We start from the raw sequence: 25,069 nt of genomic DNA, 5'->3' as shown, positions 1-25,069 counted from the left end.
CCATACCTCCCAGCAACTGGTTGATCGGCCTAGCGATTTTAGAGAAATCTTTAATGAATCGCCTATAGTAACCCACGAAGCCCAGGAATGAACGAACCTGGCGCACCGTCTTGGGCGCAGCCCACTCCTGCACTGCCACCACCTTCTCGGGATCAACTGAAATCCCCGCTGCACTCACCACATGCCCCAAGAATTTAACCTCTTTGCGGAAGAGCTGGCACTTGTCTGGCTGGAGCTTCAACCCATATCGCTCTAGGGAACGGAAGACTTGCTCTAGGTGCTCGAGATGGGACTTGAAATCTGGGGAGTAGACAATGACGTCGTCTAGATAGACGAGGGTGGAATCCATCAGTTGGTTGCCTAAACAACGCTGCATCAGCCGTTGGAACGTGGCTGGGGCGTTGCAAAGGCCAAACGGCATCCGGTCCCATTCATATAGGCCAAAGGGGGTAGTGAATGCAGTCTTCTCCCGGTCATGCTCGTCCATCTGCACCTGCCAGTAACCGCTGGCCAAGTCAAGGGTGGAATACCAGGTGGCTTGTGTGAGGCTCGTGAGAGAGTCTTCAACTCGAGGCAACGGGAAAGCATCCCTTTTGGTGACTTGATTCAGCCTTCGGTAATCCACACAAAACCTCCAGGAACCAGTTTTCTTTCGAACCAGTACTATCGGGGCAGCCCAAGGGCTACTGCTCTCTCGAATAATCCCCTTGTCAAGCATCCCTCGCAAAAGGGTGCGGACCTCTGAATACAAGGTCGGGGGCACGGGTCGATAGCGCTCTCGGCTGGGTGCAGCATCCCCAGTTGGGATTTGATGTCGCACCACATCCGTGCGGCCGTAATCCTCATCGTGAGTGGAAAACAAGTGCTGCCATTCCATCAAGAACTCTTGGAGTTGTCCCAATTGCTCTTCTCCTAGTCCTTCACCCCGTAAAGACTCCCCCATCAGGTGGGTAGGCAACCCTCCTCCTATCTCTCCCGCCCCCGAACCCGCTCGTGTCAGGGCCACCTCTACCACTGTCGGGCCTACCCGATTGAAGTTGACTTCACCCTGTTCACGAACCTGCTGGGGCCTCACTGAGGTCACCCGGGCCAAACGCTGGTGACGATACAAGTGAACAGGGAAGGGATTCATGTTCCTGACTCGCACTGAGACCCGGCCCCCCTGAACAGTCGCCAATCCTCGAGCAACTTCCACCTTGGGACCATCTTCATGGGGTTCCACCATGACCCAATCTTCCGGACTATAAAGTCGAGGAGGCAACCTGACCCCGACCAAAGCCTCACTCTGAGCTGGAATGGACAAGGCGTAACGGCAGGCTACTCTTCCCGTGCTTTCCCGATCCCCCTGTTGTTCGGCCAGACATACTCGACGGCAGTCGGCCCTGATGCGGTCCCACTCCTGCCCGGCTGATGTTGCAGCTGTTCGAGCCGGTCTACTTCGGAACAGCTCCTCCCAACAGTCCGAAATGACGTTCATCCCAATCAGGGCACGATGAGACCCCAGGCATGTGTCTCGTACGACCACCACTCCTTTCTGTGGCACCACTACTCCCTGAATCTTTAGATCAGTCACAAGGTATCCCACATACGGGATGTCGAGACCATTCGCCCCACGTAGCGTCAACCAGGGGGCTTCCGCAGGTGGACGACCTTCGGTGCCAAACAACTCATGGGCCAAGCTTTCGGTGAATAGGGTCACTTGGGAGCCTGTATCCAAGAGGCACTGCACTTTCTGGTCATTGACCTGAACCACCACCACTGGGCAACAGCCCACCAGGCGGCTCCTAGAAGTTGTAGGCAGAGAGGGGTCTGATAAGGGGGTCCCGACCACTTGACCCACAGTGGCCGGAAACTCTAAAAACCCCCTTGCGATGCACGTCGAGCAGGACACTGACGGAAGTAATGTCCCGGCTCTCCACAGCCGTTGCAGATGGGACGCCCACGCTCATCCCACTGAAATCGAGAGCCAGAAGGTCGGGATGGACGGCGGTCGGGAGGACGGTTCCCATCAGAGTAAGCCCGCTCCCGCGGTAAAGAGGACAACTGGAGGCGCTCTCGACGAAGCTCCTCCATAAAAGATTTAGATAGGTCAGACATTTGTTCCCGCACATCTCTCTTCAACTCTTCCCGGAGGGCCTGCTTCCAGTCAGATGTCGTAGTAGTCGAAGGGGTGCTAACAACATTCGTGGCTAGGCAGCTGGGAGGATCTACATTCTCCATGTGATCACACTCAAGGGCCAGTGCTTCTTGTCGAAGCTCTTCAAAGGTCAGGTTCGGGGTTCGTCGAAATTGCACCCGCAGACTCTGACGCACAGGGCCTTCCCGCAACCCCACTAAAAACTGATCTCGTAGTAAAACCTCTTCGCCCCCCAGGCCATGATCCTGTCTCCCTGTAAGTCTAGAAAACTGTTCCCGTAATTGTAGGGTAAATGCCCGAACAGATTGCAGAGGGCCTTGCCGAGAATTGAAAAACTGCGTCCTCAGAACAGCTACCGGGGTGGTGTCTCCATATTGTCCCGTGAGGAAGTCAAAAATGGCCTGGACAGTCGCTCGAGTTGCTGCCGGTGCTGCCTGAACTTCTCTCCTCGCTTCCCCTTCCAAGGAGTTTAAAACAAACTGAACCTGCTGCGGGGCACTCAGACCTTGGAGCCCTGCCAGGTACTCCACCTGTACCTTCCACATCGACAAGCTCATTTCGGATCCCGGGCCTCCATACTTCGGAGCCCACGGAGCCCCCATAAAGATTGGCACGACGGGTTGCCGTGCCCCAAGCACTTCCTCTTCTGCCATCTCGACCTCTGGTCGCTCAACTCGAGGTAGTACCCTGCCGACTACGCCAATCTGTCACAGGTCAGGAGGGCCAAGCTGGACTGCGCCCACCCCTAAACCAGGACCACCTCGAGGAGCGTATCAGAGGGAAGAGTCGGAGACAGAGAATAAATTTAACAAGTTTTATTTTGAAGTAAAAGCAAATTGGAAATCCTAACCTAAAATCTTCTTTGTTACCCTCAGGGATTGAAGGTGAACAGTGCAGCGACCGGGGACTCTCCCGCCCTCTTCCTCTGTGCGGGCCCCGCAATAGATGGACAGATGGGTGGTCAAGTAGGTATTTCACAGGTGGGAATACGATCGGCAAGCCAGCAGTCTGGTAAGTCTCCCCTGGTAATTAAATACTTCCAAACTTCCTTCCCTTTTTCACAGATGCAGAATTTGGGACGGATGGATATCGGTCAGGTCCGTACACGGCAGATACACAGCCTTGAGGTGGGGATGTGTTTGGCAAGTGAGGGGTCCGGTAAGTCTCCTCCGGTAAGTATGTAATTCCAGCCTTCCTTCCTTCTTCCACAGGTACAGAATTTGAGGTGAATGATATCAGTCGAGTACGTATACGGCAGGTGCACGGTCTTACAGTAAGGTGGCTTCTCTTGACACCGTCAGAGTAGATATTCCAGACAAAGCGTGCCCATCTCACGTTCGTGACAAAGGACAGTCACCTCTCTCAGCACAGGTGGGCCACAAGGATGCAACAAACTCTAAGTCAACAGGCTGTGCAGGATTTCTACTGAAACAGACAGAATGAATGCTTCAGACAAAGTATACAGTTCACATGCGTTGGAAGGAACGAACACTTCTCACAATACAGATGAATAGCAGGGATACAGCAGACTCGAAGTCAACAGGCTGAATGGGGCTTCTTCTGAGACAGACAGAATGGATGTTTCAGGCAAGTATACAGTTCACATGCATTGGAAGGAGCGAACACTTCTCACCATACAGTTGAATGGCAGGGATACAGCAGACTCGAAGTCAACAGGCTGAATGGGGCTTCTTCTGAGACAGACAGAATGGATGTTTCAGGCAAGTATACAGTTCACATGCATTGGAAGGAGCGAACACTTCTCACCATACAGTTGAATGGCAGGGATACAGCAGACTCGAAGTCAACAGGCTGAATGAGGCTTCTTCTGAGACAGAATGGATGTTTCAGGCAAGTATACAGTTCACATGCATGGGAAGGAGCGAACACTTCTCACCATACAGTTGAATGGCAGGGATACAGCAGACTCGAAGTCAACAGGCTGAATGGGGCTTCTTCTGAGACAGACAGAATGGATGTTTCAGGCAAGTATACAATTCACATGCATTGGAAGGAGCGAACACTTCTCACCATACAGTTGAATGGCAGGGATACAGCAGACTCGAAGTCAACAGGCTGAATGGGGCTTCTTCTGAGACAGACAGAATGGATGTTTCAGGCAAGTATACAGTTCACATGCATTGGAAGGAGCGAACACTTCTCACCATACAGTTGAATGGCAGGGATACAGCAGACTCGAAGTCAACAGGCTGAATGGGGCTTCTTCTGAGACAGACAGAATGGATGTTTCAGGCAAGTATACAGTTCACATGCATTGGAAGGAGCGAACACTTCTCACAATACAGATGAATAGCAGGGATACAGCAGACTCGAAGTCAACAGGCTGAATGGGGCTTCTTCTTAGACAGTAAATATTTCAACAGGGCATCTCTTCTCCTATTAGCACAACAGAGGGGTTAATTCACATCCCAGATGATAATTCCTCAACATCCAGACAGTTGGAACAAATCAGTGTCGCAGGACTCTTACTATTGACAGTCAGCCCTCATGACACATAGAGAGTGCATGGCAAAAGAAATGTAGCTTACACACACACACACGACAATTCCACTTCAAACATATATTGTGGGGGAAAACATCAATTTTAGCCACTGCAAACTCACTTCACGAAGTGCAATTTAAACCCAGCACTCACATTCGGGTTTCTGTCCGAGGGGAAGGGGGAGGGCGCAATCCTCACTGCCACTGAGGATGTTCTGAGATGTTTTTCTTCACAGTCACAGGCAGAGTTCACATCACCATTTATAGAGGAGGGAGAGGTAAGAGATCGGTAATGAATCAATACAATCCACTCAGTGATATTTATGATCGTGATCCAAACACTCCAAACCACATCCAATTCAGTGTCAAACGTGTGCAATTACAAGACTCAGTTCTCAGTTACTCAGCTCCTCTCCAATGCAAACAGGGTAATTCACTCTCCTGCTGTTGTCCTCGAATCCCTCATCAAGCAACACTGTCCTCTTCATTCACCCGTCCTCCAGTAACTATTACCACCCAATAAAACGACTTTTCACAAGGGAGAAAAACCACACACACCACCTCTCTCTCTTGCTTTTTATCCTCTCCACTGTTGATGAGGCCTCACGCAAACTCTGAGTAAATCCCCCACACCTGTTGCCAATCCGTCATTTGGGGTTGTCACAGCAACAAACGCACACACAGGCCTGGGAACAGGGTTACACTCAAAGCGTTCCCCCGGGAACACTGCTTCAGCGGGAATAAGTTCCACATGCCATTTGTCACACTGTGACACTATCACAGTACCATAGAGTCTCTGTACAACTATATCAATGACATGGCACAGTTGTTTGGGCAACCCGAGCCACCATTTGAGATAACTGGAGTTTTGGTTCATGCAGATGCAGAAGTGTCTGATCCGCTGCAAGAAGCAGGCAGCAGCAGTTTACCATGCTCTTCCGGTAAAGCCCTCTACAGTGACGTCTTAAAACGCACACCAAAGGTACGTGAATCTGTGAAGACTGAGCCAAAGACCCCTGATTATCCGGTACCTGTGGATGAAGCTGCAGATGTGAGAAACCCTAACCTTCCAACGCAGACAGCCTCTAATGTGTTGCCAAGTAAAGGTAAAAGATTGAGGAAAGAAAAGCACATTGAGCTGTCAGGTAAACGGGTGACAAAATCACACGCTGAAACTGTTGAAACCGATGACTTGATGATCACTGATGTTTCAGTTCCAGATGTCTTTTTTTCTCCCTTAACAAATAGTGATAAACAAACTTTATGTGAGCTCGTACATCTGCCCAATGATAACAGTGACCATAATGTCATAAACTTTGGTCCCATTGCAGCTCCGTGTCAGACAAAGGCCATTAAACCAGACGGCAACTGTTTTTTCCGATCGTTGGCACATGTGATATGTGGAAGTGAGGAGAAACACTTGAAGGTTCGCCGTGCAGTTGTGAAACATCTGAAGATGAATACTCCACTGTTTGAGCGGTACGTGAGAAGTGAGTATTCTTCAGCAGAGGATTATCTGACACAATCTAGAATGTTTTATTCTGGCTCATGGGTAACAGAAATTGACATATTTGTTGCGGCTGATCTTTTCAAAACCACCATAATGACTTTTAATGACAGCCGATGGAATGCACACAAACCTACCGGGGAGGTATCCACTCAGAATGCAATTTATCTGAAACACTGTAACCGTAATCATTATGAAGTTGTGACATGTGTTAAGCACAGGGATCGAGATTCTGTTTGTGCAGGAGCATGTGGAAATGTGGTGTCAAATGAGGTCAGCAAACCATATCTGCGTAAGAGAAAGGTAAGCGATGCTGCAGAATGTTGTCCCTCCAAAAGGCATCGAGAGAGATATCGCAATGAAAGTGAGTACAGACAAAAACAATTGAATTACAAGAAGTCAAAGTATGGTAATGACCCTATATACAGACAGAACAAAATTGAGCATGCCCAAACAAAATATTGGGATGATGCCATTTACAGGGGGAAAAAAATTGAGAATGCCAAATCAAAATATTCTGATGACGCTGTTTACAGGGGGAAAAAAATTGAATATGCCAAAACAAAATATTCTGATGACACAGTTTACAGGGGGAAAAAAATGGAATATGCCAAAACAAAATATTCTGATGACACCGTTTACAGGGGGAAAAAAATGGAATATGCCAAAACAAAATATTCTGATGACACTGTTTACAGGGTGAAAAAAATTGAATATGCCAAAACAAAATATTCTGATGACACAGTTTACAGGGGGAAAAAAATTGAATATGCCAAAACAAAATACAGTGGAGATAGATATTACCAAGAGAGAAAAAAGGAATTTCTTCGTAACAAATATAAAAAAAATGTTGATGTTCGTTTATCAAAGTGTAAACGTTCTAAGGCCAAGTACTTGTGTAATATTCAGTTCCAAAAACGTGTTTGCCAGTATTCTCGATTGAAATATAAATATAATGTCTCTTTTCAGGCGAATGTATGTGAGTATTCAAAGAAAAAATATCTGCAAGACCTGGCGTTCAAAGCAAGAGTGCGTGAGTATTCAAAGAAAAAATATCTGCAAAACCTGGCCTTCAAAAGAAGAGTGTGTGAGTATTCTGTGATGAAATACCATAAAGATGTGAACTTCCGTGTTCTTGCAATACAAAAAGGTTGTGAAAGGTATGCAAGAAAGAAGGAACAACAAGACATTGATGTTGCTATTGATAATTTTAGACAAGAAATTAGTAGTGGTCCAGAGTTTGTGTGCTGTGTCTGTCACCGTTTACTTTTCAGAAAGCAGGTTGTTGAATGTAGAAGACACTGCTATGAAGACAAAGGTGTTAAAGTTGCTGCTTTGGGGAGAAGATGCATCACAACCAGGTATGTTCATGTCTGTGATCAAAAGTGTGAAGGATCTTCTGCTCATTCCTCAGGGTGCAAATTATGGATTTGCCTAACGTGTCATCGAAAAATCCTTTGTGGACAACTGCCCGAAGAGAGTGTTGCTAACAATATGCATTTGGTGGATGTTCCAATTCAACTGAAATGTCTCAACTCCTTGGAACAACATCTCATTGCACGTAACATTCCTTTTATGAAATTACTGTGCCTTCCTCGTGGTAAACAACATGGATGCCATGGCCCTGTAGTTTGTGTTCCAGTAAATGTCACAGATGTCTCCAATATCCTTCCACGAAATGAATGTGATGACAAGATGATAAGGATCAAACTGAAACGCAAGTTAACCTACAAAGGGTATTATGAGTACAAGTATGTACACACTGATCGTGTTAGAAATGCTCTGAAATATTTAATCCGGTTCAATAAGTGGTTCAGTGATGTGGAGATTAATCAGCAGTGGATCAACTCTTTGAACAAACCCAAAGAAAATGTTGTAGATGAAATGGAGGAACAAGACGTAGTTGAAAAGATTGATGACGAAAATGACCTTGATGAACAGCAAGAGGAAGACCTTACCTACATCAAAGAGCAAAGTGGTCTTTTGTCAGATACGTCATTGCAACCTGTGGACATCGGTTCAGAAGTAATTGATCAGCATTTCCAGGATGTATTAAATCTGGCACCTGCTGAAGGTAACAGTCCTGTTAGTTTGTTATCCGATAGGTCTAACGAAGCAAAATGTTTCCCTGTTCTGTATCCAACTGGTGGTCCAACATTTCATGATAAGAGGGAGGTAAAAATAACACTGTCGAGATACTTGAATGCAAGAATCCTCAATGCAGATGGACGTTTTGCACGAAGCACAGACTTCATTTTCTATGCACAGTATCTGTCTGAGATTGATCAAGTTGTATCCAATGTTTCAATTGCTTTACGCAAAGGATCTGAGAAGAGTTTATTGACTGAAGTGACATCAGATGTGCTAACAAACCCAGACTCGTTATCTAAAATCTTGAATTTTGATGAAGGATACAAGTTTTTGAGACCAATCCGTGGAACGCCTCCATATTGGCAGTCTACTCAAAAGGACCTTTTTGCACTTGTAAGACAGCTAGGTATTCCAACTTTCTTTGCATCCTTTAGTTCTGCGGATCTCAGATGGCCAGAAATGATTAGTACTATAATCAAACTAGAAGGGAAAAATCTGAAAGCAGATGAACTTGACTGGTCTGAAAAATGTGGATTGATTAGACGAAACCCAGTGACTGCTGCAAGAATGTTTGATCATAGATGGCATTGTTTTCTGAGAAATGTAATCATGTCTTCAGCTCAACCGATCGGCAAGATAGTAGATTACTTTTATCGTGTAGAGTTTCAACAGCGTGGATCTCCTCATGTTCACTGTCTGTTTTGGGTTGAAAATGCCCCAACGTTAAATGAAGACAATGAAGAAAACGATGGTTTGGTTGCTAGTTTCATTGATCGGTACATCACTTGTGAGACCCCAAGCGAGGATGAAACTGATCTGTTTGAGATTGTCAACGGTGTTCAGAAGCACAGTGTCAGACATTCAAAGACATGTCGTAAGAAAAAGACAGTTTGCAGATTTAATTTTCCACGACCCCCATCAAGCCGTACCTTTATTACAAGAGGTGGTAGTCGAGACGATTTGAAAAGCGGTGATGGAAAAGATACTGCACGTACAGTTTTAGAAAAAGTGAAAAAGGCTTTAACAGCTTCTGATATGGATTATGACTCTACTGATGCATTTTTTGAGTCCATTGGTATTAACCAAGCTCTCTTTGAGAAAGTGTATGCGCAGTGTTCCAAAAAGAAATCCGTTGTCCTGAAAAGAAGTCCAAAAGACGTATGGGTGAACCAGTATAATAAACATTTACTGCGTGCCTGGCAAGGCAACATGGATATCCAGTACGTCACTGATGCTTACTCTGTAGTGGTTTACATTATCAGTTACATCACAAAAGCAGAACAAGAAATGGGATTGTTGCTGCAACGTGCGCAAAACGAAGCCATGAATGGAAACCTTGAAGCGAGATCATCACTGAAGATGCTTGGTAGTGTATATCTTCACAACAGAGAAGTTTCTGCTCAAGAGGCTGTGTATCGTCTGACCGGTATGCACTTGAAGGAATGTTCTCGTAAAGTCCAGTTTATTCCAATTGGATTGAATCCTGTAAAGATGAGTTTGCCTCTTCGTGTCATCAAAAACAAAGTTGATCAGTCTGGTGAAGAAGCTAGCTTTTGGATGACTAGTCTGGTTGACCGATACAAGAATAGGCCAAACACGGAAGAGTTTGAGACCCAATGTCTTGCAAGTTTTTGCTCTGAAAACAGGATCTTGTCAAAATCGGAGGTTTCTTCACAAAAAAAGTCTTCTGAAGACAAGGTGATCAAGCTTAACAACGACTGTGGTTATATGATGAAGAGAACTCGAACTGACCCTGCTGTTGTTCGATATCCGAGATTTTCTCCCAAAAAAGATCCAGAAAAGTACTTTCATTCATTGTTGCAACTTTTCTTGCCGCATTATGAAGATTGTCAGCTCAAGCCTGAGAGTTTTAGCACTTATGAGGAATTCTACAACAGTGGTGCTGTGAAATGTGGGAGAAATGTGACTCAAGTCAAATGTATTGTTGATGCTAATCGAGCACTCTTTGAAAAGGAAAGTGACAAAATTGATCGAGCTCAACAGCTTTTGGAGCAAGGTGTTGATTTGGAAGATGCTTGGGCTGCGTTATGTCCTGAAACTGAAAAGGAACGTCACGAATGTTTAGAACTAAGGAAGAGTAATACAATTCCTGATGAAGATGATTCTGAGTGTTCTATTCCAGATCTTGTAACGAACCCTCGAACTCCATACAGTATTGAAACCAATCAGGCTGGAATTTCTAGAGAAGAAGCATTATGTTTACTGCGATCATTAAATGCACAACAATGTGCAATCTTTTACAAAGTACGGAAATGGTGTTTAGAGAAACTTCTTGGTGAAAACCCTGAACCATTTCACTTGTTTGTCACTGGTGGAGCAGGCACAGGCAAGAGTCATTTAATCAAAGCGATCTACTATGAATCCTCCAGACTTTTATCTCAGCTGTCCGAAAACCCTGATGATAGAAGTGTGATTTTAACTGCGTCAACCGGAGTGGCCAGTTTTCAAATTGGTGCTTCTACAATCCATAATACCTTTTCCATAGGTGCCAATGTCAAACTGCCATATCAGCCCCTAGGTGATGACAAAATCAATTCACTGCGTGCAAAACTTGGAGGTTTGCAGATCCTGATCATTGATGAGGTGTCTATGGTTGACCATCACCTTTTGTCTTATGTTCATGGTAGATTGAGACAAATTAAGCAAACTGGTGACTACTCAATTTTTGGAAGAGTCAGTTTGGTCTGTGTTGGTGATTTTTATCAGCTACCGCCAGTCAAGGGAATTCCCCTGTATGTTGATCCAAAAGGAGTGAATCTTTGGGATACCAACTTTGAAATTGCTGAACTAACACAAGTTGTCAGGCAACAAGATGCATCTTTTGCTGAAATGTTAAATCGTCTGAGAGTTCATAAAAAGAACGAAACTCTAAGCCCAAATGACATCAACATGTTGAAGCAACGTGAAACTGGTGAAGAATGCGATGTTATTCATATATTCCCTACAAATGCTCAGGTTGATGAGTACAATATACAGAAACTTAATGAGCGTTGTCCTGAGGCAATCACTATTCACGCTAGAGACTTTGCTAGAAATCCAGAAACTGGAAGAATAGAAAGGAAAGTTGGATTTCATGCAAAAGTTTTCAACTCTTGTTTGGACAAATGTGTTTCCTTGGGTGTTGGTGCCAGAGTAATGCTTAGGAAAAATGTTGATGTTTCTGATGGACTTGTCAATGGAGCCTGTGGTACAGTTGTCCACATAAGCAGAAAACAAAGACGTGATGATGATGAAGATGATGACTTCCCATCAGCTATCCATGTTGAATTTGATGATCCAAATGTTGGTAAAGTTCAGAGATCGAAGCTGCGACAGAAATATTCTCCAAATTCGACTGTTATTGAAGTGGAAGAAGATCAAGTCTCAAACGATGGTGGTTTAAGACGTCAGTTTCCACTAAAATTGGCATGGGCATGCACCGTTCATAAAGTGCAAGGACTCACAGTAGATAAAGCGGTCGTCTCACTTGACAAGGTATTTTCTCCGGGACAAGCATACGTTGCACTGAGTCGTGTGAGAACCCTCGATGGACTAATAATTAATAACTTCAAAGACTCTGTCATATATTGTAATGAGAAAATTGACTCCGCTATGAAAAACATGCCCCGACTTGCTTTAGAAAATTACAGTTTTGTAAAGACACCTGGCGTGTTTACAATTGCTCTTCATAATGTACAAAGTCTTCGAGCTCATGTTCAAGATCTTCAAGTTCACAGACAGATAATGAATGCAGATTGCATCTGTTTAACTGAAACGTGGCTAAAAGTTGAAGACCAAGTACAGATTCCAGGATTTGTTTTTAAGAGCAATCCAAGGGCTAAATGTTATGACAACAGTACTCCACTTTTCACTGATTTAAAACAACAAAGAGGAGGTGGAGTTGGACTATTCTGTTGTGAAAGCATTCATTTTAATGTCAGGGTTCCAGAACCTTGTAACTTGGAATGTCTATACTTTGCAGTTCCACATCTAAGTTTGAATGCTGCTTTGCTGTACAGACCTAATTCATATCCACTTAATCTGTTTCGACAAAATATGTTGCATGTTATTGATGAGCTGGAGAAACAGTCAGGAAAGAAAGTGATTATGGGAGACTTCAATGAGGACATCTTGGCATCATCTACAATTGGTACACTAATGGAACTACATGGATACAGTCAACATGTGCAACACCCTACCACTGAAAAAGGTACACTGATAGACCATGTCTATGTTAAAGATGCAGAAAATGTCTCTGTTGAAATTGTGCAAACGTATTACAGTTACCACCAAGCAGTCCTTATTTCACTGAGGTAAAAATTAATGTGTGTAATTATGTAATGAAACCTGTATAACCTGCATTATTTGTTTCTCGTCTGTGCTCTTACTTGTTCAATGTTCATCCTGAGCTTCCAACTGGCATACAACTGCAGGGCAAGTGTACAACTGGAGACGGTATGTTCTAAGTCTATCTATATCTAAATGAATAACTCTTATAATGATCCATCAGTTGAATATGTACAGCTGTTCCATGTTATGATTGAAGTATTATCTGAAGGTAATCCATTTTATCAATGCAACACTCTGAAATGAGAATTGTATCACTGTATTGTCTGTTCTGTTTTTGTGTCCATACGATATGAGCGCTATCCTGAGATTCCAACATGGTCAGAGTCCAGTTAATCCAGCCTGTAATTCAAACAAGTGATCATCATTTTCAACCCAACATCTCCCATAATTGCTCTTCTTTCTTGAGCTAGTAAGCTTCACCCAGCCAAGGTAACTGTAGTATTTACTTTGTATTCATCTTAATGCATTATTATTATTATTATTTATTATTATTTTAATTCTGCTTAAATTCTCAGTTTTGAGACATTTATTTTTAACTGACATTTAATCCATAATCTAATTTCAGTCATTCTAAGCCATCCAAATCATAATGGATGCTTCCAAACATTATAGGAAGCATCCACAAAGACTGCCTGCATCCATCCATTTGTCTCCTAATTTCACAATTAAGTCAATAGAACGACACAAAATTGGTAAGTAGACTCAGTTGTGCATGATTACACAAGCATGGTTAAATTCATCAACTATATGCAAGCACATCTGCAAGTCATCTTTTTAGATGTATGGGAGAAATTCTGACTTGTGCATTTCATACAAGAGATTCTGTACTCCATCCAACACATAATTATGTACCTCAATAACTTTCTTAATGAAGAAAACAACTGATGAAATGTAAATGTAGTAGTGTCAGAATAAAACTGACTAATTTGTTCAGGCACTGTTTCACCTAATAGCAATCTATTTTCAGGTTTGTGCATCAAGTCTCACTAACTACTGTCAAAGGAAAGTGTGCAGATGTCTACATATTTCACTAAATGTTTCAGATGTGCAAACACTTTATCAAGCTTTTAATGTTCCATGAATGTATTTTCAGATTTCTGCAATACGCTACATATTTGAAACTTCCTCCTTATCCTATATTTGATTTTTCTACGCCATGAACTGTTTTCATGAAGAGGCACACAACCAATCAAAAGGTAAATTCATATATCTGCAATACTTGAATTGACTCATTTCTTAAAGCAGTCTTTCACCTGTTGGTACATTTTCAGGTTTTTGCAATACGTTACACTTCAAACTTCCGCCTTATCTATTATGATTCTCCACTCCATGAACTGTTTTTATGAAGAGGCAAACAACCAATCAAAAGGTAAATTCATATATCAGCAATAGTCCAATTGATTCATTTCTTAAAGCAGTCTTTCACCTGTTGATACATTTTCAGGTTTGTGCATCAAAACCCAATATCTCCTGTCCACTACTCCCAAAAGGTGAGTGTACAGATTGCTAAATGGTTTTTGTTGTGCAAACACTTTAATTATCAAGAAGTTAATTTTCCATGAATGCATTTTCAGATTTCTGCAATTTACTACTACACATCAAACTTCCTTCTCCAATATAATTCTCCGCTTCACGAACTGTTTTTATGAAGAGGCACACAACCAATCAAAAGGTAAATTCATATATCTGCAATACTCAAATTGACTCATTTCTTAAAGCAGTCTTTCACCTGTTGATGTTTTTCAGGTTTGTGCATGAAAACCCAATATCTACGGTCCACTAATCCAAAAAGGTGAGTGTGCAACTAACATAGACATCTGTACAATATTTCAGTTGTGTAAACACTATCAGTCAATGTTCCATGACTGTATTTTCAGATTTCTGCAATGTTACACTTCAAACTTCCGCCTTATCCATTATGATTCTCCACTCCATGAACTGTTTTTATGAAGAGGCACACAACCAATAAAAAGGTGAATTCATAGATCTGCAATACTCAAATTGACTCATTTGTTTTTAAAGCAGTCTTTCACCTGTTGATACATTTTCAGGTTTGTGCATCAAAACCAATATCTCCTGTCCACTACTCCCAAAAGGTAAGTGTACAGATTGCTAAATGGTTTTTGTTGTGCAAACACTTTAATTATCAAGAAGTTAATTTTCCATGAATGCATTTTCAGATTTCTGCAATTTACTACACATCAAACTTCCTTTTTCAATATGACTCTCCGCCCCATGAACTGTTTTTATGAAGAGGCACACAACCAATAAAAAGGTCAATTCATATATCTTAAATACTTGAACTGACTCCTCTCTTTTTTTAAAGCAGTCTTTCACCTGTTGATACGTTTTTCAGGTTTGTGCATGAAAACCCAATTTCTACGATCCACTACTCCAAAAAGGTGAGTGTTCAACTAACATCGACATCTGTACAATGTTTGAGTTGTGGAAACACTATCAACCCATTAATGTTCCATGTATGTGTTTTCAGATTTCTACAATATTCAAACTTCTCCATTATATGATTCTCTGCTCCATGAACTGTATTTTATGAAACTGCACAAAACCGATAAAAAGGTAAATTTAATTGTATAATCTTTGCAAGATTGAATTGATACCACTTCTTTGAACAGTAATTTGAAACGATCATATTCTTTCAGTTTTGTGCAGAACAAGTCAGTAACTACTGTCCACTACTCCCAAAAGGTGAGTGTACAGATGTCTACATTTAGTTTCAAAGTGTTTTTGTTGTGTTAACACCTATTTATCAAGCATTTAATTTTCCATGAATGTATTTTCAGATTTTTGCAATGCATTACATATGTGAAACTTCCTCCTTATCCATTCTGATTCTCTGCTCCAAAAAACTGTTTTTATGAAGAGGCACACAACCAATCAAAAGGTAAATTCATATATCTGCAATACTCGAATTTACTCCTTTCTTAAAGCAGTCTTTCACCTGCTGATACATTTTCAGGTTTGTGTATGAAAACCCAATATCTACTGTCCACTGTTCCCAAAAGGTGAGTGTACAACTAACATAGACATCTGTACAATGTTTGAGTTGTGTAAACACTATCAATCCGTTAATGTTTCATGAATGTATTTTCAGATTTCTACAATATGCTACACTTAAAACTTCTCCATTATATGATTCTCTGCTCCATGAACTGTATTTTATGAAGCTGCACAAAACCGATAAAAAGGTAAGTTTAATTGTATAATCTTTGCAAGACTTGAATTGATGCCACTTCTTTCAGCAGTAATTTGAAAATCATATTCTTTCAGTTTTGTGCAGAACAAGTCCATAACTACTGCCCACTACTCCCAAAAGGTGAGTGTACAGATTTAGTTTCAAAATGTTTGAGTTGTGTAAACACTATCAAACCGTTAATGTTCCATGAATGTATTCTCAGATTTCTGCAATACGCTACATATGTGAAACTTCCTCCTTATCCATTCTGATTCTCCACTCCATGAACTGTTTTTATGAAGAGGCACACAACCAATAAAAAGGTAAATTCGTACATCTGCAATACTCAAATTGACTCATTTCTTAAAACAGTCTTTCACCTGTTGATAAATTTTTCAGGTTTGTGCAACATGTTACACTTCAAACGTCCGTCTTATCCATTATGATTCTCCGCTCCATGAACTATTTTTATGAAGAGGCACACAACCAATAAAAAGGTAAATTCGTATATCTGCAATACTCAAATTGACTCATTTCTTAAAGCAGTCTTTCACCTGTTGATACTTTTTCAGGTTTGTGCATGAAAACCCAATATCCATTGTCCACTGTTCCCAAAAGGTGAGTATGCAACAAACGTAGACCTCTGTACAATGTTTCAGTTGTGTAAACGCTATCAATCAGTTAATGTTCCATGACTGTATTTTTAGATTTCTGCAATACGCTACATATGTGAAACTTCCTCCTTATCCATTCTGATTCTCCGCTCCAAGAAACTGTTTTTATGAAGAGGCACACAACCAATAAAAAGGTAAATTCATATATCTGCAATACTCGAATTGACTCCTTTCTTAAAGCAGTCTTTCACCTGCTGATACATTTTCAGGTTTGTGTATGAAAACCCAATATCTACTGTCCACTGTTCCCAAAAGGTGAGTGTACAACTAACATAGACATCTGTACAATGTTTGAGTTGTGTAAACACTATCAATCCGTTAATGTTTCATGAATGTATTTTCAGATTTCTACAATATGCTACACTTAAAACTTCTCCATTATATGATTCTCTGCTCCATGAACTGTATTTTATGAAGCTGCACAAAACCGATAAAAAGGTAAGTTTAATTGTATAATCTTTGCAAGACTTGAATTGATGCCACTTCTTTCAGCAGTAATTTGAAAATCATATTCTTTCAGTTTTGTGCAGAACAAGTCCATAACTACTGCCCACTACTCCCAAAAGGTGAGTGTACAGATTTAGTTTCAAAATGTTTGAGTTGTGTAAACACTATCAAACCGTTAATGTTCCATGAATGTATTCTCAGATTTCTGCAATACGCTACATATGTGAAACTTCCTCCTTATCCATTCTGATTCTCCACTCCATGAACTGGTTTTATGAAGAGGCACACAACCAATAAAAAGGTAAATTCGTACATCTGCAATACTCAAATTGACTCATTTCTTAAAACAGTCTTTCACCTGTTGATAAATTTTTCAGGTTTGTGCAACATGTTACACTTCAAACGTCCGTCTTATCCATTATGATTCTCCGCTCCATGAACTATTTTTATGAAGAGTCACACAACCAATAAAAAGGTAAATTCGTATATCTGCAATACTCAAATTGACTCATTTCTTAAAGCAGTCTTTCACCTGTTGATACTTTTTCAGGTTTGTGCATGAAAACCCAATATCCATTGTCCACTGTTCCCAAAAGGTGAGTATGCAACAAACGTAGACCTCTGTACAATGTTTCAGTTGTGTAAACGCTATCAATCAGTTAATGTTCCATGACTGTATTTTTAGATTTCTGCAATACGCTACATATGTGAAACTTCCTCCTTATCCATTCTGATTCTCCGCTCCAAGAAACTGTTTTTATGAAGAGGCACACAACCAATAAAAAGGTCAATTCATATATCTTAAATACTTGAACTGACTCAACTTTTTTTTTTAAAGCAGTCTTTCACCTGTTGATACGTTTTTCAGGTTTGTGCATGAAAACCCAATTTCTACGATCCACTACTCCAAAAAGGTGAGTGTGCAACTAACATCGACATCTGTACAATGTTTGAGTTGTGCAAACACTATCAATCCATTAATGTTCCATGAATGTGTTTTCAGATTTCTACAATATTCAAACTTCTCCATTATATGATTCTCTGCTCCATGAACTGTATTTTATGAAACTGCACAACAACGATAAAAAGGTAAATTTAATTGTATAATCTGTGCAAGACTTGAATTGATACCACTTCTTTGAACAGTAATTTGAAACGATCATATTCTTTCAGTTTTGTGCAGAACAAGTCAATAACTACTGTCCACTACTCCCAAAAGGTGAGTGTACAGATGTCTACATTTAGTTTCAAAGTGTTTTAGTTGTGTAAACACTATTTATCAAGCATTTAATTTTCCATGAATGTATTTTCAGATTTCTGCAATGCGCTACATATGTGAAACTTCCTCCTTATCCATTCTGATTCTCCACTCCATGAACTGTTTTTATGAAGAGGCACACAACCAATGAAAAGGTAAATTCGTACATCTGCAATACTCAAATTGACTCATTTCTTAAAGCAGTCTTTCACCTGTTGATACATTTTTCAGGTTTTGTGCAACACGTTACACTTCAAACTTCTTCCTTATCCATTATGATTTTCCGCTCCAAGAAACTGTTTTTATGAAGAGGCACACAACCAATAAAAAGGTAAATTCATATATCTGCAAGACTTGAATTGACTAATCTTTTTTTAAAGCAGTATTTCAACCGTTGATACAATTTTCAGGTTTGTGCATGAAAACCCAATATCTACAATCCACTACTCCAAAAAGGTGAGTGTGCAACTAACATCGACATCTGTACAATGTTTGAGTTGTGCAAACACTATCATTACATTAATGTTCCATGAATGTATCTTCAGATTTCTGCAATAGCTACAGTTGAAACTTCATCCTTATCCATTAAATTATTCTCCACTCTATGAACCCATTTTATGAAGAAGCACACAACTGAAAAAATACTCTATTATCCTTTGTGCTTCTTAATCAGAAGTTGATACTAATTTGGCTTAACTTTTCTGCTTCTCTTTCTTACAGTGAATACCAAATCATTGTTCAAGTATCTTCAGAAAATGTCCCGGCAAAACTCTAAACTGATGCAGGCAGTCAATAGTCAAAGATATCACAAATGCATAACCACAAAAGTAACAATTCTATATGAAAGTTGGATGGATGGCTTGTATTATATTTGGCCTATGTACACCAAACTTAAATGCCAGCCAAAGGAGGATGGCTTGCCCCTGCTGAGTCTGGTTCCTCCCAAGGTTTCTCCCTATGCCTCTCTGCTGATGATCCTCTTCACTAATTTAGGGAGTTTTTCCTTGCCACTGTTGCCTTCTGGCTTGCTCACTGGGGTTTTAAGGCACAATATTTTCAATGTAGAGTGTTTGTAAACAACAATAAATACATGATGAATTACAACATACTTTTGTCCTTGCTTTCATAAACTTTTATGTAGTCTATCAATGTCATTTTTTGTTTACTGATCTACATGAGATGTTTTAAGTAGAATTTGTTCATTTTTATATATATGTATATGTTTTAATTGACATCTCTGAGTGCAATTCATAGAGGATACAGGATAATGGATAAAATTATATAGTAGTCATTTTCTTTGCATTCAGGTTATTTCATTGTACTATTAAACCTGGAATTGAATGAAACTGGAATTGGAGAAAATAGTTAAAGTGATTATATTTAGTGTACACAACATAAGTATTCATGCTGTAAGGCTTAATTAATGATCCATTTAGGTGTCTTGAGGAAAAACTGAAAGCTCGACAAAATTCGATTTTATTTTTTTTTATTCTCAATGAAATCAACAAACATAAAATGCTTTCCTATGGTGTAAAATGGCAGGAGTTGACCCACTAAGTGCACCTTATTTTTGTTTATAACTGTCAACTTAAGTATAAAACTTAGTGGAAATGTTGCAAAGATGTCCCCGTATTGTTGATCAGATGTTCTATTATTATGTCACCCCACAGAAGAATTGAAACCCTTTACCTCATCTGTGAGAGCACAATTCTTCTCATACAATGAAACCTATGGCACACAGATACTATAATGTTGAAGATATCTTTTTATATAAAAAGGAACACCAATGAAGCATAAACTTGCATGCTAACAAATAATGTTTTTGAAGCGTAGTGTAGAGCAAGAAGAGCAAATATGGCAACAGTATAATATACATAAAAGACAAGATCAGAAGTAGAGACATTCAAAAATGAACAAAAATAAAATCCTCATAAAATCCAACATCTGGAACAAACACAATATTGACCACCCTGGATTTGAAGCCCCAACCTTAGAGGGTTGAAACCAGCAGCTTAGAAGAGTGCACCACTCAGTCAATGCACATCACAGCATACTGTATAAGAGAGGTTAAGGTGTGAGAATGATCTTAAAACTTCAAAATCAAACAGAAGATCAGATGAGAAAGACCAAAACATATTCTTGATTCAATGTGAACACAGAGAAAATTCAATGGTTTGAACAGAAGCAACATTAACCACCCTGGATTCGAACCCATGACCTTTTGGGTTTGGGACCAGGACCTTAGCATAGTGAGCCACATTAGTTGATGCACATTTGACATGCCACATAAGAGAGGTTAAGGTGTGAGAATGATCTCAAAACTTCAAAATCAAACAGAGATTCCGATGAGAATGACCAAGAAAATATTATTGATTCAACACACAGAAAATCCAATGGCTTGAACGGAAACAACCTTGACAACCCTGGATTCGAACCCACAACCTCTTGGGTTTGGGACCAGTGCCTTAGCAGAGTGAGCCACATTAGTTGACAAACATTTGACATTCCACAGAAGAGAGGTTAAGGTGTGAGAATTAACTCTGAAAAGCCCAAAGTAGCATTTTAGCCAGATTAGCATGCTACGCTAAAAAATGCTAACGTTGCTCAAAGTTAACCCGATAGCTCAGGAGACCCATTAGAGTCAATAGAAACGTGTTAGCATTTTAGCTAATTAGCATGCTAAGCTAACTAGCATAAATCAACCAGCACAGGCACGGTCAACTTCGGAGCAGTATATGTCGGGAACGGTAGTGAATATCAAAAATCTGTTCAGTCATTTCTGTCAGACCCGGTCTGAAGTTCATCTGATAAAATTCTGAACAAAATTGAACAAGATTTCAGGGAGGAGTAGCGAAAAAACTGTATTTCATTCCATTCAATATGGCGGACAGACGCCATATTGGAAAATGGCAAATGAGACATCATCAGATTCAGCATAACCCACGGAATAAAATGACATAAAAATAACAAAAATTGATCACAATTTACAGTAGTTATGAGGGGTTTTGCAAGAATCGTTATATCTCTTGAACACTAGGTGGCGCTGTATTCAAACTTCCGGGGTACTTCCAGTACATGGTGTTGATGATGTCTATCGATTTCTGTGAAGATTTTTCCAGTAGATCGAAAGATATAGCAATTTATGACAAAATTCAAAATGGCGGACGGGTGGTCCAGGTGGTCTTGACAAAATGGACATCCACAGATTCGGAATGATCTAAAGAATCCATAGACACCAAGATCATAATTTTCTGATGAATTGTTCAGAAGTTATAAGCAAAAAAGTGCATTTTTGGTATCTCAACACCCATAGGTGGCGCTATTGTCAAATTTGGCATGGACCCCCAGATCATAGGGTAGATGAAGTGTACCATGTTTGGTATTGATTGATCAAAGTTTGGCCGAGATACAGCATCTCAACCGATTTTAGGTCAGTCTCAGTAAGTTCACAGCATCATAACTTTTTTTTTCACTAGTGTTCAAAAAATTCTGTTCAGTCATTTCTGTGCGGCTCAGTCCAAAGAACATCTGAGCCAAATTTTAGAAGAATTGGACCAATTTTGAAGGAGGAGTAGTGTTTAGACTGAATACTGTACTTTTCAAAATGGCCGCCACTGTAATGGGCGGAGTCTTAATGTAAGGTATGGAATAGAATCTCCATGAAGAGATTGATCATATGTACTAAGTTTTATTTTCATAGAATTAGTGGTTCAAGAGTTATTAATGTTTGAATGTTGAATTTTTGAACTGGTGGTGGCGCTGTAGAGTTGGTCCTAGAGACCCCAAAGTTGGTCAGATCACTAATAATGGTCATCTCTACAAGTGTGCCAAATTTCATCATTTTCCCATGTTCCCTTCATAGGGCTGCCATAGACCCCCATTGGACGAGAAGAAGAAGAAGAAGAAGAAGAAGAATAATAATAATAATAAAACGTACAGATACAATAGGGGCTACAGCCCTTTGGGCTTGGCCCCTAATAAAGAAAACGTACAGATACAATAGGGGCTACAGCCCTCTGGGCTTGGCCCCTAAATATAGCTGCAAGCAGCGATACCGGGGCCAAGCCCTGAAGGGCTGTAGCCAGAGCAACGAGCGGGACGAAGCAAAACGGCCAAAACGGAACTTCCATCGAATCTACATTACCCACCCCGGATTCGATCCCACGACCTCTCGGGTTTGGGACCAGTGCCTTAGCTAAGTGCGCCACATTAGTTGACACACTGTTTGCATGGCACAGAAGAGAGGTTAAGGTGTGAGAATTAACTCTCAAAAGCCCGAAGCAGCATTTTAGCCAGATTAGCATGCTACGCTAAAAAATGCTAACGTTGCTCAAAGTTAACCAGATAGCTCAGGAGACCCATTAGAGTCAATAGAAACGTGTTAGCATTTTAGCTAATTAGCATGCTAAGCTAATTAGCATAAATCAACCAGCACAGGCACGGTCAACTTCAGAGCTGTACACGTCGGGAACGGGAGTGACTATCAAAAATCTGTTCAGTCATTTCTGTCAGGCCCGGTCTGAAGTTCATCTGATAAAATTTTGAACAAAATTGAACAAGATTTCAGGGAGGAGTAGCGAAAAAACTGTATTTAAATCCATTCAATATGGCGGACACACGCCATATTGGAAAATGGCAAATGAGACATCATCTGATTTGGCATAACCCACGGAATCAAATGACATAAAAATATCAAAAATCGATCAACATTTACAGTAGTTATAAGGGGTTTTGCAAGAATCGTTATATCTCTTGAACACTAGGTGGCGCTGTCTTCTAACTTCTGGGGTACCTCAGGCACATGTTGTTGATGATGCCTATCGATTTTTGTGAAGATATGTACAATAGATCAAAAGATATAGCAATTTATGACAAAATTCAAAATGGCGGACGGGTGGTCCTGGTGGTCTCAAAAAAATTGACATCCACAGATCCGGAATGATCTAAAGAATCCATAGAAATCAAGATAATAATTTTCTGATGAACTGTTCAGAAGTTATAAGCCAAAAAGTGCATTTTTGGTATCTCAACACCCATAGGTGGCGCTGTTCCCAAATTTGGCATGGACCCCCAGATCATGGTGTAGATGAAGTGTATCAAGTTTGGTTTCGATTGATCAAAGTTTGGCCGAGATACAGCATCTCAACCGATTTTAAGTCAGTCTCAGTAAGTTCACAGCATCATAACTTTTTTTTTCACTAGTGTTCAAAAAATTCTGTTCAGTCATTTCTGTGCGGCTCAGTCCAAAGAACATCTGAGTCAAATTTCAGAAGAATTGGACCAATTTTGAAGGAGGAGTAGTGTTTAGACTGAATACTGTACTTTTCAAAATGGCCGCTACTGTAATGGGCGGAGTCTTAATGTAAGATATGGAATGGAATCTCCATGAAGAGACAAAATAGATGTACTAAGTTTGATTTTCATAGAATAAGTGGTTCAAGAGTTATTAACGTTTGAATGTTGAATTTTTGAACTGGTGGTGGCGCTATAGAGTTTGGCCTAGAGACCCAAAAGTTGGTCAGATCACTAATAATGACCAGTTCTACAAGTGTGCCAAATTTCATCATTTTCCCATGTTCCCTTCATAGGGCTGCCATAGACTCCCATTGGACGAGAAGAAGAAGAAGAATAATAATAATAATAATAATAATAATAAAACATACAGATACAATAGGGGCTACAGCCCTCTGGGCTTGGCCCCTAATAAAGAAAACGTACAGATACAATAGGGGCTACAGCCCTCTGGGCTTGGCCCCTAATAAAACATACAGATACAATAGGGGCTACAGCCCTTTGGGCTTGGCCCCTAATAATAAATATAGCTGCAAGCAGCGATACCGGGGCCAAGCCCTGAAGGGCTGTAGCCAGAGCAACGAGCGGGACGAAGCAAAACGGCCGAAACGGTACGCACGTCAGGACAACCGATCGGTTCAGAAGTAGAGAGGTTTGAAATCAAACAGAACTTCAGATGAGAAAGACCAAAAACATATTTTTGATTGAAGGCAAACACACTCAGGAAATGCAAAGGCTTGAAAAGAAGCAACATTAACTGTTCTTGATCCAAATCCATGAACTCAGAAACAACATTACCTGTCCTGGATTCGAACCCATGACCTCAGAATCTCTGAACCAGGGGCTTAACATACTGCACCACTGAGTCGTTACACATCCAGTGGACTACAGAAGAAAGGTTAAGGTGTGAGGATGAGGTCACTAAAGAAAGTTGCCTAGCATTTTAAGCAGCGTAATATGGAAAGTTAAGTAAATTGTAGTTCAGACTTCTGAGGTATGTCCAGAACACGGTTTTGATTATACATACCGATTATTGTAAAAATCTTTCAGTGAGTTAAAAAGATATAGCAACTTATGAAAAATTCTTAATGTCAGACAGGTAGTTTACTCAATCCTGGCAAAATTTACATCCATAGATTCGGCATGATCCGAGGAATAGACAGACACCAAGATCATGATTTTCCAACTAATTGTTCAAAAGTTATGAGCAGAAAAGTGAATTTTTGGGATCTCATGACCCATAGGTGGCGCTGTTTCCAACTTTGGGATATATTCTCAGTTCATAGTGTTGATGAAGTGTAGCAAGTTTTGTGGCGATTGATCAAAGTACGGCCGAGATACAGCCTCTCATTCAATTTTGATTCAACACTTTTAACTTCAGAGCATCATAACTTTTTTTTTGACCAGTAGGTTGGAAAATTCCGTTCAGTCATTTCCGTGCGGCTCGGTCCAAAGATCGTCTGAGGAAATTTTGAGAAGAATTGGGCCACATTTGAAGGAGGAGTAGCGAAAAAACGGAATACTGTACTTTTCTTAATGGCCTTCACTGTAATGGCAGGAATTTTAATGTAAACTATTCAATGTGACCAGCGTGAAGAGAGGAATCGGGTGTACTAAG

The 25,069-nt window shown here is 40.6% G+C and overlaps 1 protein-coding gene, 1 long non-coding RNA gene and 1 other non-coding gene across 55 annotated transcripts in view; 1 reads left to right on the top strand and 2 right to left on the bottom strand.

Moving 5' to 3' along the window:
* The window catches only part of LOC127958567 (tectonic-2), a 90,168-nt gene that overhangs the window by 28,175 nt on the left and 36,924 nt on the right, over positions 1-25,069 (bottom strand). The window lies entirely within an intron of this gene.
* The window catches only part of LOC127958564 (uncharacterized), a 39,899-nt gene continuing 20,249 nt past the window's right edge, over positions 5,420-25,069 (top strand). For 3 of the 50 annotated variants that reach the window (XR_008154065.1, XR_008154057.1, XR_008154050.1), the window contains exons 1-23: positions 5,420-13,016; positions 13,153-13,279; positions 13,681-13,783; positions 13,859-13,956; positions 14,032-14,077; positions 14,162-14,259; positions 14,334-14,379; positions 14,465-14,560; positions 14,944-14,989; positions 15,079-15,164; positions 15,876-15,921; positions 16,004-16,103; positions 16,180-16,277; positions 16,353-16,398; positions 16,488-16,588; positions 17,452-17,497; positions 17,587-17,687; positions 17,770-17,815; positions 17,905-17,990; positions 18,075-18,120; positions 18,215-18,314; positions 18,391-18,490; positions 18,570-18,615. This is a non-coding gene — a transcript (uncharacterized LOC127958564). Of the gene's footprint in view, positions 13,017-13,152; positions 13,280-13,680; positions 13,784-13,858; positions 13,957-14,031; positions 14,078-14,161; positions 14,260-14,333; positions 14,380-14,464; positions 14,561-14,638; positions 14,684-14,767; positions 14,863-14,943; positions 14,990-15,078; positions 15,165-15,247; positions 15,294-15,388; positions 15,490-15,564; positions 15,611-15,699; positions 15,794-15,875; positions 15,922-16,003; positions 16,104-16,179; positions 16,278-16,352; positions 16,399-16,487; positions 16,589-16,798; positions 16,893-16,974; positions 17,021-17,102; positions 17,203-17,278; positions 17,377-17,451; positions 17,498-17,586; positions 17,688-17,769; positions 17,816-17,904; positions 17,991-18,074; positions 18,121-18,214; positions 18,315-18,390; positions 18,491-18,569; positions 18,616-25,069 lie in introns of all 50 variants that reach the window. The other 47 variants (XR_008154056.1, XR_008154052.1, XR_008154073.1 and 44 more) reach the window with 47 other exon arrangements.
* The window catches only part of LOC127958570 (uncharacterized), a 28,160-nt gene continuing 10,124 nt past the window's right edge, over positions 7,034-25,069 (bottom strand). For 2 of the 3 annotated variants that reach the window (XR_008154101.1, XR_008154100.1), the window contains exon 3: positions 7,087-7,211. This is a non-coding gene — a long non-coding RNA (uncharacterized LOC127958570). Of the gene's footprint in view, positions 7,212-25,069 lie in introns of all 3 variants that reach the window. The other variant, XR_008154102.1, reaches the window with a different exon arrangement.

The sequence above is a fragment of the Carassius gibelio genome, chromosome B5 (genome assembly GCF_023724105.1).
Source record: "Carassius gibelio isolate Cgi1373 ecotype wild population from Czech Republic chromosome B5, carGib1.2-hapl.c, whole genome shotgun sequence".
NCBI classification, from domain to species: Eukaryota; Metazoa; Chordata; class Actinopteri; order Cypriniformes; family Cyprinidae; genus Carassius; species Carassius gibelio.
Note: the sequence above shows the minus strand (reverse complement) of the source record. Positions and strands in the feature narration are given on the sequence as shown.